The sequence below is a fragment of the Megalobrama amblycephala genome, linkage group LG6 (assembly GCF_018812025.1).
Source record: "Megalobrama amblycephala isolate DHTTF-2021 linkage group LG6, ASM1881202v1, whole genome shotgun sequence".
In the NCBI taxonomy this organism is placed as follows: Eukaryota; Metazoa; Chordata; class Actinopteri; order Cypriniformes; family Xenocyprididae; genus Megalobrama; species Megalobrama amblycephala.
The window spans coordinates 17,625,635-17,643,897 of record NC_063049.1 but is presented as its reverse complement, the minus strand read 5'-3'; the positions used below and the strand labels follow the sequence as shown (position 1 = coordinate 17,643,897).

The 18,263-nt window shown below is 37.2% G+C and overlaps 1 protein-coding gene across 4 annotated transcripts in view; it reads left to right on the top strand.

Annotated features, from left to right (window-relative positions):
• Positions 1 to 628: 628 nt before the first annotated feature.
• The window catches only part of nck2a (NCK adaptor protein 2a), a 76,882-nt gene continuing 59,247 nt past the window's right edge, over positions 629 to 18,263 (top strand). The window contains exons 1-2 of one of the 4 annotated variants that reach the window (XM_048193142.1): positions 629 to 874; positions 6,571 to 6,644. The gene's annotated coding sequence lies outside the window, so the exon portion shown is untranslated. Of the gene's footprint in view, positions 875 to 2,095; positions 2,175 to 6,570; positions 6,702 to 18,263 lie in introns of all 4 variants that reach the window. The other 3 variants (XM_048193143.1, XM_048193144.1, XM_048193141.1) reach the window with 3 other exon arrangements.

Below are 18,263 nucleotides of genomic sequence, written 5' to 3'. Positions count from 1 at the left end.
CACCTTTAATATTGAACTTCAAACTGGTTTCTTAGCATTTTCTTTACACAAAGCCCAAATTCAGTGCAGTTTCCTGCCCTCTTTTGATTAACATCAGGATATATCGGCCCTGACTATTGGTTGTAAATATCAGCCAATAGTCGATATTGCATGAAAATGAGCTTTTATTGGCTGATACGATTATTGGCCGATTATATATATATATATTCAGGATCAGGGAAATATACATATAAAATGTTCAGGGAAACTATAAAAATATAAAAATAACTGGGGGACCCCTTTTGCATTCCTTTTTGGAGAGCCCCTAGATAATTTATTTATGTAGTTAAGATAATGCAAGTCATACCACCAGATAATTTAAACCTTCAGCTATATTACTGATACTTTTTTATTTATTGTAAAATATAATTGTACGTTTAGTTGGCCCATGCATCTTTCACTTTCAATTCAAATGTATTGCAATGTATTACATGAGGGCACTGCTTTCGTATTAACTTCCACGGGCTTCTAAACTTTCCCATACTTTATTATTGTTTGATATAGGCTACTGTAAAGTGTTTCAATATTCGAGCAGCCCCTCCATCACCACCACCACCATCATCATCATCAGCAGCACCCCCAGAGCTCTCGCGCCTCCCTCCTCGCTCGCGCTGTGCCATGGCAGCAGTGACGTCACCCGTGCATTGACTCGCGCTGGCTGAGAGCGAGAGGTTGAACAGACCGAGGGTTAGAGAGAGCAGCAGCCTGGGCCCACGGACAAAAACTCGCCGAAACGGATTTACATTCGCCACGTATCGTCCTACCAAACCAAGTCTGCAAAGAGAGCGTGTTTTCTGCCTGTCCTAAAGCCCGATCTGTCAGGAGTTACTGCAAGGTAAGAAGAAGAACACACTAAAATGTCAACTAGAGTAATAAAGGCTCGCTTAAAGTTGCCTTGGTGTGCTTTCCTGGCAAAAACTGTGATCAGTAACGCGTCTTTATGAATATTGCGTCTATATCGAGAGGAACAGTGTAGCCTATATGTTGCAGTGCAAAATGAGAAAGAAACAGGAGCACTTTGAGTGATTGTCTTTCTCGCGCTCGTCTTTTGTCTCTACCAGCTCTGTTGCCACAATAGAGATCCCAACCGTCTCCTTAAAGTTGCTGGATTTGACACATTCGTGTAAGAGTGAGGATCATCTGTTGATTGATAGTAGCTACAGTTTAAATGTCGCCTTTGGTTAATGTTTGTTTTGAGGCGTCATATTAGAGAAAGAATGAAATGATGGCTGGCTGCTGGGAATGTCCATTGTCATTCTCTACATGTTGTGTGCACGCGCCATGGAGTCATTCCACATTGTAAAACAACAGCTTTCCCTGACTCATATGTCCAGTGCCTTAAGGGACAATTATCTATATCGTTGTTTATGGTTTATATATACATGATGTAATTCACTGAGGCGAGAGTGCTTTGAATGAATTAGCATGGCAAGAAGCGCTTCTTTGGAAGTGAATGAAACTTGGATCTTGATGTGATGTGTGATTGGATTCAATGGTATTTAATCCTCGTGATCTGTTTTAATAGCGCAAACATACTTAACATTTACTTCATGACTTTTTTTCCTAATCTCATGAGAACTGTAAACAAAAATTCAAACATTAAACATCCTAAATGAAAAAAAAAAGTTGACATTATTTCTGTTTAGGGTTGAAATCGTATACAATATGTTTTTGCTGAGTCAAACTGACCCAAAACAGAAACCGTATTAATGAATTTAATAACAGTCACATTTCTGCTTTGAGACATATAGGCTAGCAGATGGGGTTAAAGTTCAGTAATAGCTGGGTTTCGGTCTCGGCATCGCTTAAAAAAAACTATAATGGCAAATGAAAATGCGTAAATAGTTGATTTTACGACACAGTTAAAGATTGTTTGAAAATGTTGGCCCCAAAGAAAGAGTTAATTTAATACACTGTCTGGTTGCTGGAGTTAGTTTAAAATTGTTTCTTTGCATAAAGTAAACATGAAGCATCGTGTGATTTACAGATGTTTTGGATTTTCTACATTTATGGTAAGGTTCTTGACACTGTATCCCTTTCCATCTCCCTTTCACAGACTCTCGGTACTTGCATACTTCCCAGCATTATGATAATTGAATTTTACACCAGGATTTCTCCTGCTCGGCTTACATGCTGTAAGTGGCTCAAATACTGGACTACTCTGAAGACAATAATCCTATTTTTATAGTTTCTCAAGAAGAAACATCCTTAGAGGATTGAAAAAGCTGCTTATACTTGTGTGATATTCCCATCACATTCACAAAATACCAAAACCATCTGTGTTTCAACATATGTAGGATTTCTTGTCTGAGTTATATCGATTTGAATGCATGATATGGAGATTTTCGGTTTCAACCGGTTTGAAGTTTCACTCTGATCACACCCACTACTGACGTTTCTTTCACGAGTCGTGATCTGCAGTGTGTTGCCTTGCAGTGACAGGTATGTGGAATCTTAGGCATGACGACTGAACGCGGTAACAACTCTGGTTGCGTTTTCTATTACAAAACTCATGTAAGTGTCACGCAGTGTCTGTCATTGCGCAATGAAAGACAACATAATAGAGCTTACGTAATGCACCAGGCATATTCTGTCATAATTAGGATCCTAAAGGCAAGGAAAACCCAAAAATGTTCGGAAATTTTGAAACTGTAATTTTCAGGAATGAAAAAAGGTATTGAAATGTATAGATTTCTAGAGATAGAAATGATTGTTTATAAAATGATTTGAATGTAAAAGGCTTGGAAATTCATTGCTTATATAGTTTGGGAACTTTTCTATTTAAAATTTAAATACAATGCTGTCATCACGGTGTTCTCTTTCTTTTATCTCTGTGACCAAAGGGGGGGATCTGAATCTGTCTTTTAGTGCTGAAACGGTCTAAAAATATCCCAAGCTCTCTTTTTACTGATCTCATTTACAAATGTGCTGTTTTCTGGACCGAGGCTCTGGAATGTGCTGTGCACACGGTACTCTGTCAGTACCAGCCACCAGTCTCCAAACAAAAGACTGTTCAGTCAAAGCGTTTCCCTCCATCTGAGCTTTGCCATGCTTTTGGTGTAAGTGATGTGCATGTCCACCACAGTCTCCAAATTATTGTGTCCACCATTTTTTTTTTTTGCCTGTTATTAAGTTACAGTCTGTTAAGGCAAGAGATAATAAATCTATTAGTGCTGTCAGCCCTTGTTCAGAAATGCTGTATGTGTGATTTGCAGATGAATCAGTCAATTAGAGACATGTTTGGTTTTGGAGTTCCAGACATGATTTGTTTGAAATTATAGTTTTCGCTTGTTGGTAATTGCGTCCGGCTTAGAAATCTTGCAAGGCAAGTGTTTTCTGCGTCTTTCAGCTGGCTTACGCCAACGTCTCCGCAACTGGCTCCCTCAGAACTTTGACCTAAATGTACTTTAACTTTCTATAAAAGGCTGTAATTATAGTGTTTATGGATTTGGCCGAGTCTTGCAAGTATTCGGTGTAGCCGCGGATAGTTTGCGGTGTAGTATTTTGTAAATGTATTGATTTATCACATACTGGTGGTTAAGGCTACCCGTTTTCCCTGGCTGGGTGGATGTCCGCTAAAATGTTGTCAGTTTGTATAGTAAATGTTCATGTTTTTGTGAAATGACCCTATTTTAAACCCGCTATCTAAAGCTGTGGAATGGATCTGGATGGTATGAATAAAACCCCCACGTGTCATTGTCTCAGATCCATAAATTTAGGTTATGTCGGGAGGGAAAGGCTCACATCTGTAACATCACATCACAGCAGAGTTTGTGGTTTGGAGCTGGAAATTGCTTTTTTGTGACGTGCCGTTCTACAGCAAATTTTAATCTTTCCCAAAATAAGAGCCTTCATAAAAGAGAGAGAAGGCCCAGATTGCCGGCCCCAGAGACAGACTTCCCATCTCTAATAGAGCGCACAGATGACGGTTAAAGGTCAGGCTGGAGTTTTGTTATTTTTACCATAATCATTTGTAATCTCAAGCGGCCATTATGCATGCAGCTGATTTAGCAATGATGGAACTGAATTGGTTGGCGTGTCTCTGGTAAGAAAGAGGATTTATTCTGCGCATCACACACTGCTCCTACAATGTGTCGCTCCTCTGGTTGAATGGGATTGAAAGGCTGTTTATGATTTTTTTTTTTTTCTTTAGCACTGTTTTTTTATAGGTCATATGTGGAGGCTAAAGAGATTTGACTGTGAAAACGATCATACACCACTATTCCAGAGACTGTTCCTCTAAATCGGCAAAAAAAAATCCTTTTTTTTTTTTTCCCTCATGGAATATTCAGTGCATGCAAAGCCACTATGAAAGATGACAGCGTATGAAGATCTAATCTAGGGATGATTTCAACAATCTCACAGGGAAACATAACTATTATACGAAGTGGTGTTTTCGTATGAATTTGTACAATGTGAATCGTACAAAAACAAGATATTTAGGAACATAACCTAAACATAACCATCACTGAGTCATAAGCAAATTTTATGAGTAAGATTGTACAAATTAATATGAATTAGCCACCAATTCCCCAAAATGTAAAATAGTCATGAATTCCCATTAGATTGTGTTAGATGATTTTAGAGCATTTAAATTGTGTTTGCTGGCTTGTAGGCGTGTATCTTTGACAAAAGTCTCGCAAAAGACAAAGGTGATTGCTCAGCTTCAAGCATTCAAGCCTCTTTTAGCTTTGTTTTCCATGCATACTTAGTTTGTGTGGGTTGCATTCTGGGTGTTCAGTGCTGTTGCGGTGGCGTCCATTTAGACAGGGCAATTTATTTAACAAGGGCATTGTTTGGTTAATTGTGTTTTCATTAAGGGAACGATGTTTGTTGACCATGGGGAATGTTCTCATGAGTAACTATTAGCAGTTAAGGAGATTTTACTGAGGAGCTGTACATCGTGTGAAAACTCACTGGAAAATTGAACTAGACTTTGTCCTTTGGCTGAACTTCTTCCTTTCACAAGCTTTCCAGGGACTATCTCAGACTTCTATAGCGGCATAGAGCATCTTTCTCTTTGTGGCTTTGTTCTGTCTTTGCTGGATTACAGTCCTGGCTGCTTCTTCCATCTATCCTCTTATGACTGTTTTTTTTTTTTTTTTTTTTTTTTCAGACTTCCTCTATCCAGAATTATGACTTGCCAGCATTAAGTTTGCCAGTCGCTCTTTTGTTTTAATTATGGCTGCACGATATATCATTTTAGCATCTATATCGTGATGTGCGATGTCAAGTATAGAGATTTTAGTTGATCGGGCCGACACCATGGTTCGTAATGCACATGATTCACAGAGTAATTGCGAAGTTTATCATTTGAATGTTTTTTTTTTAGGTCTTGTCATGGCCGTCTCGGCAAGTATCATCGTAAACGCAGTCGGTTATGGCTTACGTGAATGTAAACAATAGAGAAAGAAAAGTGATGTGTTTCATTATTTTGGATCAGTGCATTAGCTCTTAAAGTGACAGCAGCCTAATATACCTGCTGCTGTCTGTGTCATTAATGTTTATCAAACAACAAAATACAAAGAGAAATGCTTTTTTTTTTAGCTTAAACAAAGATTAATTATATTTAATTTATACAGTGAAGACTATGCAGTGTTATTTTACATCTGATTATTAAATTTCTATTCCTGAATGCTGTTAGACTTAACTGAAAAACATAAAGCACTGTTGACTGTGCTTGTAATTTGTTTATTTTCTATGCAGATTCACTCCCCTACAAAATTACCCCAATCATTCTAGAAAGATTAATTCTATCTAAATAGAGCTATTCAATCATCCGGTGAAACTGTTTTCATATCACAGTATATAACGCAGCAAAACAAAATATCGCAATGCCAGTTTTTTTTTTTTTTTTTTTTTTTTTTCTCCCAGTATCTTGCAGCCCTAGTTTTAATGTTTATTAATTATTAACAATTATTAATCTTAAGAAGTGTTTTGGCAGGTTGCACCATGTGACATTCCAAACTGAATTAACCTTGCCATAACCTTTGATATTTTTAAGTAACTTAATGACCTTGACACACAGTCAGGGTCTATGATATAATTTCCTGTAATTTTTTGCATGTTGGTTGCACCACATGACTTTGATTTGACAGACAAAAGTTTTGAAATATTTGTAGTATAAAACTTTGTAGTATATTTAAATAATAATAAAGTATAATGCCAAACTACTTAATTAATATTTTTTGTTTTTAATTTTTTTTTCTTCATTGTGTTATCAGGAGAGTTGTTTAACCCTGACATATTTGATATTATGTCCCCCAAAAAATAATTAAAAATAAATATTTATTTTTTTTAAATGAAAAACATACACATTATAGAATAGGTATTCAAATAATTGTAATAAATAAATTAATAGAATTAATTTAATTAATTTTAAAAAGTATTTTAAAAAAAGTCAGCATTTTATCAATGACGAAGTTTTGTTACCTAGCAGATTGATAACTTCTCAGCCAATCTGATTGGATCCTCCTGAGATCGTTGTCGGTGCTTTCCAGTTTTCTGAACAATATGCATCTGGTTGACCAGGGAACTGAGTCCGGGCGGTCCGTGGACATAAGGATGCACCTCTATCATGTCACTCCATCAGCTGCTCCAGCAAGGTGATTGTGTATTCTCATACTAGCAGATATCAGACCTAATCTTCCTTCAGTCATCAGGTAATATATATGCGCTCTCTCTCGCACACACACACATACACACTCACACTCGTCTTCTTGAAAGTACACAGATGGATTCCTTCTGCTTGGGAAGAGCATGATTGATCTGACACAACAGATTCAGCCCTTCTCTTTAGCACCCTATTGCCATGCAGACTGAACTGATCATTAATTCATTTTCCAGTCATAAACACCATGTGAAGGGCTTCTTGGGCTGTAATTAAGGGTCGCCTGCTCTTAACTGCATGGCTGGTTTTGAATTTCCTCAGTGAAATGGCCATTCTGCAGTGGACAGGGCAGGAGTGTGAAATTCAACACCACCTCTAAGTGCTTCATTGCAGCTCAGAGTGAGCAGCAGATTTGGGCCCTGCTTGCCCCTCTCCCCTGCTGATTCAGAGCCTTCTCCTGCCCTCCCCCTCACTCAGACAGGACTGTGCAGAAGAGCAGAACGCAGGCTAAGGTGTAACTAGAAGTCATGGGAATTTGAGTTCCTTTGTCTGATGGCTGACCTGTATGTATTTTAAATAGGGATGCACCTATGGTGATTCAGAGAGAATGGTGATACATTTAGAAAAAATCAGAATCGATCCAGAATCATTTCTCGATTCACGATGCATCGATTGCACGAGCTGATGCGAAACACAGTGAGTGGATTGAGCGTGCAGTGGCATAGGGAGCTTGTCAAGTGCACATCCCTTTTTCACAAACATCGGTGGAACGTTTGTAGTTCGGTCAGATATGGCAATAGAAAATAAAGTAGAACAAGGTACTAACGTTAAATGACGGTTCAAATTCATATTCAAATTCACATTAAATTCTTTTAAAGGATTAGTTTACTTTCAAATTAAAATTTTCCTGCTAATTTACTCACTCCCATGTCATCCAAGATGTCCATGTCCTTCTTTCTTCATTCGAAAAGAAATGAAGGTTTTTGATGAAAACATTCCAGGATTATTCTCCTAATAGTGGACTTCAATGGCCTCCAAACGGTTGAAGGTCAAAATTACAGTTTCAGTGCAGCTTCAAAGGGCTTTAAACTAGGGCTGGGTGATATGACCAAAATCTTATATCAAGATATGAGTAATTTTATATCACGATAATAACGATATATATTACAATATAGTTATTTTTGCTTTAAAGGTGGACTAGGACTAGGTAAGCAAGCAAGGACAACAGCGAAAAATGGCAGATGGAGCAATAATAATTGACATGATCCATGATAACATGATATTTTTAGTGATATTTGTAAACTGTCTTTCTAAATGTTTCGTTAGCATGTTGCTAATGTACTGTTAAATGTGGTTAAAGTTACCATCGTTTCTTACTGTATTCACGGAGACAAGAGCCGTCGCTATTTTCATTATTAAACACTTGCAGTCTGTATAATTCATAAACGCATCTTCATTCTTTATAAATCTCTCTAACAGTGTAGCATTAGCCGTTAGCCACAGAGCATAGCCTCAAACTCATTCAGAATCAATGTAAACATCAAAATAAACACTGCACTTACGCGATTAGACATGCTGCATGACGAACACTTTGTAAAGATCCATTTGAGGGTTATATTAGCTGTGTGAACTTTGTTTATGCAGTGATAGAGTCGAGAGCTCGGGAAGGGGGCGGAGAGCGCGAGCAATTAAAGGGGCCGCAGCCTGAATCGGTGCATTTCTAATTATGCCTCAAAATAGGCAGTTAAAAAAATTAATTTAAAAAAATCTATGGGGTATTTTGAGCTGAAACTTCAGACACATTCAGGGGACACCTTAGACTTATATTACATCTTGTAAAAAAACGTTGGCAAAAAACAATGGCACCTTTAAATAAGATTATGATATTAAAATTTTTAATTTCATTGAAATTTCATAATTATCATCAATTTCAATATAATTAAAAAATTTTTAAAAACTCTCAAGCTTACTGAAGACATAAACTGTGATAAAGAAAGAGCAAAGAAAACAAACTACAGAACAGAACAAAGACACGATATAGACCTACATGAAAAAACTTCAAGAGCTAGAAAATGTATAAAGCAATCAAAGGTATAAAAAACAATGTATAATCTTTACTGTGTAATTTAAATATACTTTTATTCTTATTAAAGTTACAAAAGCAAGCAGTGAGAGATTTTCTCTCTTTTTTTGATTGATTAGCAGGTAAATTTGGATCCTGTCCCTTTAAGACTGACTGCACCGATCCATTAACTCGAGCCTTCTCAAATGTACCTTCACATAAAACATAAATGGCTCTGTTATTTGCAAATACGTGGTCGCTTTGACACATAGGTATGTGTATTTAACCGTTCAAGCCCAATTAGGCATCAGAAAGCACTTAGTTCAGTCCTTGCGTGCTCTATGAGCAGTGGCTTCATGTCGCGCATCTCTCAGACAGCACTGAGAAACAGTCTCTTCAGAGAGCGTGTACATATGCTGAAACGAGTTGTCTTTCGCTGCTAATTGCACTTAAACTGTTTAAAATCACTTGTTTTTAAACCGCAATGCTTAAAAACTCACGCAAATTATAAGCTTTCGTGACTGCGCAGCATAGCAACCTCACGTGACAGAGACGATCATCCAAAATCTCTACCAGTTGACAAATTTCTACCGGCTAATTGTGTCTACCAGTATATCGCCCACCCCTAATTATTGTGCTTAATACACTTTAACATCGAGCACGTCTCTAATTTGCGATTGCCTTCTGAGAGAGGCAGGTTTCATGCGTGTCAGTCAGCATGAGTGCTGCACCGAGTTCCTTTTCAGGATATATTCCGCTTATAACTCTTTTAACATCAAGCATGTCCCACTCTTTATATTCTCATTCATGCATTTCATCACTCTGAAGTGTAAATAGTCCAATATATTTACATACTACAATATATACAATATAGCAAAATCAATAGAAATTTAACGATAGAATTTTTTTTTCCGTGGTAACGATATATACCGTCATATCGCACAGCCCTACTTTAAATGATACCAGACGAGGAATAAGGGTTTTATCTAGAGAAACGATCTGTCATTTTCCAAAAAAAAAAAAAAAAAATTATATATTATATTATATTATTATATAATATAAATACAAATGATTGCCTTGCAAGTGCTTCCGCCAGACCGCCTTCCGTATTCTTCAAAAAGCTTATGCTGGACACCTTCCCTATTCTAATTACAGAACGAACGCTGCGCCAGTTCCGTTTTTTCCGTAAGTTGAATAGGGAAAGTGTAGGACAAACAGCGTAAGCTTTTTGAAGAATACGGAAGGCGGTCTGGTGGAAGCTAGATATTTTACTTCATAACTTGTTAAATATGGATATTTTTGTGCATAAACGTATCGCTTCGCTTCAGAAGGCCTTTATTAACCCCCTGGAGCCTTGTGTAATATGTTTATGATGGATGGATGTGGATGGAAGCACTTTCTTCAGCTCATACCCGTTGATCCCACTCACTGTCATTATAAAGCTCGGATTTTCTTCTGATTGTGTTCATCAGAAAGAAGAAAGTCACATACACCTAGGATGGCTTGAGGGTGAGTAAAGCTTGGACTTTCATTTGAAAGTCAACTAATCCTTTAAGCAGCAGAAATTCTTGTATATCACGTGTTTTAGCAGCCAGAACATGGAGAGATGTGTTGAAATAAATGTTGACCATTGCCAGATGTTGGAGACAGTGAGGTTAATTTTCTGTGAGTAGGTGACCAGGCACTGTGTGGGGATATCTGTGACTGCTTCAGAGCTCCACAGCCCAAGGCCTGAGCATTCACAGTCAGCCTCTGAGATAAAGGTCATGACCACAAATTTGTGCTGTCAACCACATAGAAGAAGAGACAGGAGATTGAGCTAGAGGGAGGGTGAGAGATAGAAGGAAAGGAGGAAAAAAGAGAGAGGAAGCAGGGAAGTTCACATGAGAAACTCACACACAAAACAAAGATGTACCAGTGGGAAGTTGAGCTTTATGTGTTTTCACTGTAAAGTCTGATTCTGTTTGTTCAATGTTTGCTGCTTTGTTTTGTCAGAGGGTTTGTTTGGAGCAGTGTTGGTGGCTGTTGCTCCAGTTAATTTAATTAACTTGATTTTCTGCTTGTTTGAATCCAATTGTGTCTAAGTGTTTGGCATCTCCTAATAAACAGTTGTGTTTTTCATGGTGTTGTTGCTGAGGTCCTGTTAGGTCTTTTTAGGGTTGGCAAGCCTTTTTGGCGCACCAAGACTGCATTTATTTCATTAAATAGTATTACAATTGAAAATGAAAGTTTTAAACACATTTTTCCTGTGATGGTAAACCTGAATTTTCTGCAGCCATTACACTGGTCTTCAGTGTCACATAATTCATAGGCACTCAATCCCCATTTTTTTTTTTTTTTTGTTAGGCGCTAAATATAAAGGTAGAATTGCATATTTTATGACTCCCTGGGACCTGATGTGAGATCCACCAATCAGAGTTTCCCAAATCTCAATCAAATTTTTGATTAGTTAAAATTAACGGAGAGTATCTCTCATGTTTTCCCTTGGAAGCTCGGCCGATTGGCGACTATGACATGATCCATCAGATATCATTCTAATATGCTGATTTTCTGCTCAGGAAACATTTTTTATTATCAATGTTGCAAGGTTGTGCTGCTTAATATTTTTGTGGAAACCTTGATACATTTTTCAGGTTTTGGTTTGTATAGAAAGTTCAAAACAACAGCATTTACTTAAAATAGAAGACTTTTTAAACATTGTAAATGCCTTTACTGTTACTTTTTAAAATATCTTTAAGTCTATTAATTGCCTGAAAGAAAAGAAAATTATTTCCTTTATGGCACTTTCATGCTCATAAATTATGAGCAAAGAAGCAGGCGTGGAACTTGCCCATCTATACAGGTTTTAGAAAAGGCATTATTAACTCTCATTTTTTCACATTGCAGCAAAACAGACTTAAAATACTCCGTCATTTTTTGTCATAGAGACATAAGTAATATATCAATTGAAACTATAGAATATCTTCTTTTATTTGTGTACACTCAGAGTAAAAACAAAATGTTGTGCTTTTTGCAAAATAAAGAAAACTAACATGATGCATGATCTGTCGTCTCCCTCTGAACAAAGTTTAATCTGATAGTTCTCAGAAAATGAACTGCAACTTAGTGAATACTAATCACAAAAAAATTAGACTTATGTCTAAAGAAACATTGAAATGTCAGGTTTTAAATCGTGTAAGTCAAATCGTACACAAAAATTCTGTGTTTATGTAATATGTATGAAAATAAACACGTCAGAAGTACGTGATTCAGCTCATTATCCGCTAATGTGGCCACGCCCACGGAGCCAGCGCTATTCGGATGCAAATTATGAGGCAATAAATGCATCATCTCAATCATGTATTTATTGTCTTGAAAAGTGCTTATCTGTATGTAAAAGTCATGGTTTGTGACCGGGAAGACATGCCGTTAGTTCCTGAAATGTCCTGTTCTCTTTTAGAATAATTTGTGGACTAAATGTGCACAGAGTGCCCTCCGGCTGCAAGTATGAATTGAAAACACCATTCCTGGAATATCCTGTTTTCTTTAGATGAATTTGTGGACTAAATGTGCACAGAGCGCCCTCCGGCTGCAAGTATTATATAATTGAAAACACCAGCGATCATAGTGATGACAATGAATATTAAATAAATATTACTATTACTAATGTATAGAAAATTGACATAAACATATGAGAATCCATCAATATTTCTCCAAATGTGCATGCTTTTAAACTAAAAGCCTATATTCAGACTCTTTGCATCACAGAAATTGATTATATTTTAAAGTATATAATAGAATACCATTATTTTAAATTGTAATAATATTTCACAGTATTGCTGTTTTTTCTGTATGTTTGATATACATGAGCTTGAGACATGATCACAGAGGGTTTTTTCACAGCCTACCTGACTGAAAGAGCTCATTAATATGCAAGTCATCACAGGTCATTATGCGATTATTTTGTCTTCTCAGGTGTAAATGGCCCATTATTCATGATGATTCACGCCTCCACACATACTGTGTTTCTTGACAAAAAGTGTCTTACAAAAACTAAATCAATATATTGTTTTATATGAACAAGTAGGCAGGATAATTTTTACATCATTTTGAAGCAAAAACTCTAGTCTACAACCTCCAATACCCAGAAGTCTTGTGAACACAGATTTATTATATTTTTTGGCCTTATTTCAGTGACTTAAGTTTTTTGTTTTTTCAATAACCACGCATAAACTTTATTCCTTCAAAAACACAAACCTGTACATACATGTTCCTCATATATTATGGTGGCCTAGTTTGTGCTGAATACAGTGTAATGAGACTTGTGTCATTAATATGTTTATGAACAACTGAAAAAAGCACAAATGTCAGGGCATGTCAAAATGTCTCCAGGCCCCAAATCAGCCTCAGACTCCAGAGGGTTAATAATGACCAAATAAAAAGCTTATTAAAAATCATTACAAACAATGAATATATCATTAATATCTAATATCTGCTGTAGCTCAGTCCTGTTCCCTATAGAATAAACACACTCATGCATATTAAGAAAACCATAGCAAACTTTCTGAGGATACCTGAATCCCTTCTTGGAAGGCAGACATATATACACCATAATGTGAATTTGATATCCGGAGTCTTTCCTTATCTTCCCTTTTCTTTTATTTCAGAGAACGGATGTAGAGTAGGACGCGTTAAGCTGTATTTACATCAAGAGTTACGTGATCCTATAGCTATTTTCCATCTCCGGACCTGTTCTCTCTCGTAAGTGAACTTTGAACATGGGTGAGGTTGTACTTCTGCAGTGCCATAGTTTCTGTGAAATTTCTCCTCCAGTAGTTCTTTTGTAAGACAATACAGCTTGAACTCTTACCCAATTTCTTAGAAACTGTGACGGAGCCTGATAGACAATCCCATTATCTCTTCTTTTATCTTACTTTCTCTTTTCTTTAGTTTTTTTTTCTCCACAGTTCCCCCCTTTTCTTTTTCTTCTGGGAGTAATAATCTGCGAGGTCACTCGTGGTAAGAGACGGTGCTTTTTAAAGCTTAACATTGTGACCCCAGCAGTAGAATTTAGATGTACATTTTCAATGCTTTTCGATGCCTCTATTATGTTTAGTTGACTGCTTTTAATTAAAAAAAAAAATCCGGGTACATGACCCGTGTAGTCAGGCTTTGTCTATTGGCATGAAGTCCGGTACACTTTGCAGCTTATTCTGCAAATCACCAATTTAGACTCAAACCATACACAGTTGCCTTTGACTTTATGTGCTCTTTATATGAAATGGGAAAATCTGCACTGTAAAAAATGATCATAATTTTAATGTTTAAAGACTTTAAAAATGCTACAGTAAAAACCTATTAATTGGTGAACAGTGTTTCCTGACTATATACAGTGAAAAACTAATGAATCTAATGGGACATTTAATGTAATTTAACAGTAAAAAGACTGTAAAATGTACAGGTTTTTTTTTTTTTTTTTGGAAATGAATCTTATAATTTTCAGTGAAAGGCCTTAAACTGACATTCCCAGAATTTCCTGTGTGACACTACACAGTTGATGTTTTTTTTTTCTTCATTTAAATAATTGTTTAATCTTAGTTTTTTTCTTATCACTTATGTACATTAGGGGTTTATGTTACATCTTATGTTATTAAATCAATGTTTATTGCATAATTTTAGTGTCATGCGTGTTACCATGACTGTGTTTTGTATTTGTGTGCGTGACGCTGTATGCATCTTCTATATTTTAGTATTTGCGTCAGATTGTTGAAAAGCAACTTGTGATGATCTTGGATTCATCATGTGGCTTTTTCATTACCACATGTTTTATTGTGGTTGTCATTATATTATATATTATATTATAAATTTACTTTCAATTTAAGTTCAATCTGTAAAACCTAAAATGTTGCTACCATATTTTTTACTGTAAAGTTCTGGCATCCACAGGTGCCTTTTTTTCTCTGTACATTTCAGAGATTTGTCAAACAAACTCTGATTATTAATGATTTAACCTTGCAAAGGTTGTCAAATGTTGCCTTGTTTTTCCACAGAAGCCCTGCTAGACAGGGATTAGATACTAGATTGTAGTAATTCAGGCAGTTCCTGCCATTTTTGTCTGCAATATGCATCAAACGGTCAGGCAATGAACTGTGTGCGGTCCGTAAGTGTGCTGTAGAATGTCTGGAGATGTGTGTGTCGGATCTAAGTTAAACTGTTAAGACACCCCTTTGTTCATGTCCCATTTGTGGATCCCATGAGCCTACCGCTTTGTGTTAGTACCCCTGCACTGAGTCCACTGGCCCTGCCCTGGTTATGCCGCAGTGTGAATTGCATGTCGGCTGACTGTGCAAAACGTGAGAGAAACACACATGCTTTGCCTCTCACTCTTTCATGGAAGCACATTAAGGTATTTGCTGATGAAGCTATGGTGTGTGTTTGTTGGGCCAATGCCACTGGTGCTTGGGCCATTGCCTCTAGGCATGGGTCAGGGTAGTCAACTAGTCGTCGTCCATCAACCGGTCGACGATAAAAGAGATTTGAGTCTTTTGCTTTTAGACAGTTAGCATGGTATAAAACACTCTGAAAGCCTTCAAAGGACCACTTTTGTACAGATTCACTGAAATAAAAAGATTTTTCCTTTTCTTTATCATGGACACTCTTGTGTGTCGTTGACCTTGTAGTTTTGCACATCCATAATTGCCTCACACTCTGGCCTGGCCTTCTGCCTCAAATGGAGAATCCAGCTTGTGTCGTTGTTGGTGGGAATTTTCCTTGATTTTCTACAAGGGGGAAAAATACATGCATCAGTGCATGTATTTTTTTTTTTTTTTTTTTTTTTTTTTTAGATTTATGATGAGAAGTTTTCCTATGGTGTTTTTAGATGTGTTTTCAGACAGCTTTGAATTGCAGTTCTAGCCTTGGAGATTAAACACCACAGCATCAGTTGGCAAACCTGGAACTGTTCGGCTGTGAATGGGAGTATGGGCCTCAGCTTTGATGGATGTAACAGATTGGATGCCGAGGGGTTAATCTCTGTGAACCTCAATGCAGTAAGTATAAATGAGAATGGAAAAAATGAGTATGAATGGCAGAGAGACAAGCGTCAGGAACGACCTGACCTGAACTTGCACTGCGGAGACGAGAGTCTTGGGCTGTTGCCAACTCTCCTGTTTGTTTTGTGTGACTGGAGCCTGGGCGGCGTGGTATGTTAGCATATTATTTATTTGTACATGTGCTCACACATACACGGTTACAAACGTAAGAGCTTAATAAAACAAACTTGATCAAATTACTTCCTTATAACTATTAGCATTGTGTTAAGGGTGTGGACAAGCACGGGTTAATGAGTAAAGCTTTTATGGCCCATGCACACTCAGTCATACTGTCATTATTATTAGAAGGGCTTGGCTTTTGTATTAGCTTTTTAGTTTGGAAGAGACTTCCTTTTCTAATCTAACCTTTCAGACATTTAGCCAACCACTAACCATGATAATGCATTGTTCGCACCATCTACAGGAAATTTTGAGACAACATTCATGCATACCATTGCATATTCATGCAACATAGCTTACATATTTCGTGCACACAATGTGGATAAGCTACAACAGGAAAACATTTCAGCTGTGTGGATGCTAGGCTGGGTTGATAATATTGATTTTCTTGATTTTAATCAATCTTTGTTTCGATGAACTAGGGCTGGGCGGTATATCGAGTTTGTACGATATATCGATATATTTTTTGTATACGATATGGAATGAGGCATACCATTTATATCAATATGCAGTAGTTTTATACGAGGATGTTGCAGAGTGCTGCTGCGGGTAAATGCATAATACAGTTTGTCCTAAACATGAGACAGCCTAACTCATAAGATTAAGATATAGTTTACAGCGGCTTGCCCTGTCAGATGCTCTGAGTCTGACAGATACGTGTGCTGACAGATACTTGTGCTGTTTAATGCGTTTGTGATGTGGTGTTTTCCTCAGCACATAACTTACATTTTACCGGGATATTCTCCATCTGTAAATGTTAGAAAGTCATACAAATATTTCCATTTTGCTGTCAGGAGTGGACGAGCCTTCTGCTAGCGAATCTCCTCTAAACTTCATAGACTAAACTATTTAGGGTACCTCCCATCCAATAAATCACAAGAAGTTTTTTTTTTTTGCTTTGTTACTTCTGATATGAAACAAAGCCTCAGCTTTCAAATTCTGTCAATTTTACTACAAAATTTAAACAATAAATACTATTTTGGCGGAGTCTTTAATGTGGCGTGACAGATTGCTGTAGCGCCTCAGTTCAAGCGAAGCGGCAGCGTGGTGCGCACATGAACTGATCATCTCTTCTGCTTTACTATTAGTTACAGCATGAAATGAACATGAATGAACATCAGAAGGTATGTTGAAAGATACAGTAGAACTTACTGAAGTTCCTATCATGTCACATGTAATTCACCTTTTTACAAGATAAGTCTCTGGTGTCCCCAGAATGTGTCTGAAGTTTCAGCTCAAAATACCCCACAGATCATTTATTATAGCTTGTCAAATTTGCCCCTATTTGGGTGTGAGGAAAAACACACAGTTTTTGTGTGTTTCACTTTAAATGCAAATGAGCTGTTGCTCCTGTCTCACTTTCCAAAAGAGGGCGGAGCTTTATCAGCTCACGCTTCGGTTGCTCAACAACGACAAAGCTGAAGAATCTTACAAACCCAAAACGATGATTGTCAGTAATGGTGTTCAGCCATACATTGTTCAAACCGGAATCGGAAACTGATGGACAGAAGTTACAACTTTTAGAATGCAACTGGATGTTTCTGAATGGTTAGTGGATACATTTATGTAGTTTCTGTGGAGTTGATTCAACTCATCGACTAGCAGGTGCCGTCATGTTAATCTTTTGTGCAAATCCAGCATTGAATTGAACCTCATTTGTGAAGCAGTCTGGCGTAAAATGACGGCATGATAACAACGATCTACTACAACAACTCTTCCTCTTCTCTAAAGCAGCCCAACATCGCCTTGCCCCCTTTGTTGCATGTTCCCGGAGCCAGGGTTTATGTAAATTTTAGGGTTAGTGATTTCACTAACCCGTGAAAAGCTCGTTGTAGTCCCTACCAGCCGTTTGTTGTCGCCCTTAAATAGTGAATTGTTTAAAAGAAAATATCTCCCTTTACATTGAACTTTGAGTGTCGTAACTTTGCAGATGTTGTTTATGTTCAAAAAGCAACATTACACACTACTCCATAAATTTTACTCCATAAACTGCCAATTAAGAAGAGTTTATAAGAACATTTCAATATTTCATCCTATAATTTGGAGACCATTGACCTTTTGTTTATTTTGAGTGAAAACTTCATGAAGCAGATGGAGAGCCAGTTTGGTTCCCGGAGGTGAAATAGTTTGTACTGCGATATGATTGAGAAAGAAACTGAACTGATTTTCAGGCTGCATCATTAAACTTGTTTGCAGGAAAGAATCCTCTTTGCATTTCGCAAACTTTCTTTTTTCAATCGCATTCTATAAGCCATTTCTGAAATGCATCCCTCGGTTTACAGAGGAAATGATGTGCACTCTG